Source organism: Perkinsus marinus, assembly GCF_000006405.1.
Source record: "Perkinsus marinus ATCC 50983 genomic scaffold scf_1104296953760, whole genome shotgun sequence".
NCBI classification, from domain to species: Eukaryota; Perkinsozoa; order Perkinsida; family Perkinsidae; genus Perkinsus; species Perkinsus marinus.
The window spans coordinates 1-1,436 of record NW_003208384.1 but is presented as its reverse complement, the minus strand read 5'-3'; the positions used below and the strand labels follow the sequence as shown (position 1 = coordinate 1,436).

General features: G+C 48.1%; 5 non-coding genes across 5 annotated transcripts; all 5 read left to right on the top strand.

The window, feature by feature from the left end:
* Nucleotides 1-170: 170 nt before the first annotated feature.
* Pmar_PMAR025453 lies at nucleotides 171-242 on the top strand. The gene has a single exon. It is a non-coding gene; the product is annotated as a tRNA-Asp (tRNA).
* Nucleotides 243-439: 197 nt separating this feature from the next.
* Pmar_PMAR025452 lies at nucleotides 440-511 on the top strand. The gene has a single exon. It is a non-coding gene; the product is annotated as a tRNA-Asp (tRNA).
* A 255-nt stretch (nucleotides 512-766) lies between these two features.
* Pmar_PMAR025451 lies at nucleotides 767-838 on the top strand. Its single transcript has one exon. It is a non-coding gene; the product is annotated as a tRNA-Asp (tRNA).
* A 197-nt stretch (nucleotides 839-1,035) lies between these two features.
* On the top strand, nucleotides 1,036-1,107 carry Pmar_PMAR025450. Its single transcript has one exon. It is a non-coding gene; the product is annotated as a tRNA-Asp (tRNA).
* Nucleotides 1,108-1,304: 197 nt separating this feature from the next.
* Nucleotides 1,305-1,376, top strand: Pmar_PMAR025449. Its single transcript has one exon. It is a non-coding gene; the product is annotated as a tRNA-Asp (tRNA).
* The last annotated feature ends 60 nt before the right edge of the window (nucleotides 1,377-1,436 follow it).

The window sequence follows — 1,436 nt, the reverse complement described above, 5'->3', positions numbered from 1 at the left end:
GGCGTTTCACACATTATGCGCGACGTTCTTTACTGATTTTGCACACTCTGCGAATCATTCGCTGCCTCGAAAAATTACTCAACTTTCTCTCTCCACTCACGCCCGCCGCGATGTGCGCTGGTAGCTGAAAATGGTAATTGCGTCACTATTAGACATTGAACCACTTCAATTCCGCGGTAGTATAGAGGTTAGTATTCCTGCCTGTCACGCAGGAGACCCGAGTTCAATTCTCGGCCGTGGAAGTGGTATTTCTGGACAAGGGCGTTTCACACATTTATGCGCGACCGTTTCTTTACTGATTTTTGCACCACTCTGCGAATCATTCGCTGCCTCGAAAAAATTACTCAACTTTCTCTCTCCACTCACGCCCGCCGCGATGTGCGCTGGTAGCTGAAAATGGTAATTTGCGTCACTATTTAGACATTGAACCACCTTCAATTCCGCGGTAGTATAGAGGTTAGTATTCCTGCCTGTCACGCAGGAGACCCGAGTTCAATTCTCGGCCGTGGAAGTGGTATTTCTGGACAAGGGCGTTTCACACATTTATGCGCGACCGTTTCTTTACTGATTTTTGCACCACTCTGCGAATCATTTGCTGCCTCGAAAAAATTACTCAACTTTCTCTCTCCACTCACGCCCGCCGCGATGTGCGCTGGTAGCTGAAAATGGTAATTTGCGTCACTATTTAGACATTGAACCACCTTCAATTCCGCGGTAGTATAGAGGTTAGTATTCCTGCCTGTCACGCAGGAGACCCGAGTTCAATTCCGCGGTAGTATAGAGGTTAGTATTCCTGCCTGTCACGCAGGAGACCCGAGCTCAATTCTCGGCCGTGGAAGTGGTATTTCTGGACAAGGGCGTTTCACACATTTATGCGCGACCGTTTCTTTACTGATTTTTGCACCACTCTGCGAATCATTTGCTGCCTCGAAAAAATTACTCAACTTTCTCTCTCCACTCACGCCCGCCGCGATGTGCGCTGGTAGCTGAAAATGGTAATTTGCGTCACTATTTAGACATTGAACCACCTTCAATTCCGCGGTAGTATAGAGGTTAGTATTCCTGCCTGTCACGCAGGAGACCCGAGCTCAATTCTCGGCCGTGGAAGTGGTATTTCTGGACAAGGGCGTTTCACACATTTATGCGCGACCGTTTCTTTACTGATTTTTGCACCACTCTGCGAATCATTTGCTGCCTCGAAAAAATTACTCAACTTTCTCTCTCCACTCACGCCCGCCGCGATGTGCGCTGGTAGCTGAAAATGGTAATTTGCGTCACTATTTAGACATTGAACCACCTTCGATTCCGCGGTAGTATAGAGGTTAGTATTCCTGCCTGTCACGCAGGAGACCCGAGTTCAATTCTCGGCCGTGGAAGTGGTATTTCTGGACAAGGGCGTTTCACACATTTATGCGCGACCGTTTCTTTACTGATTT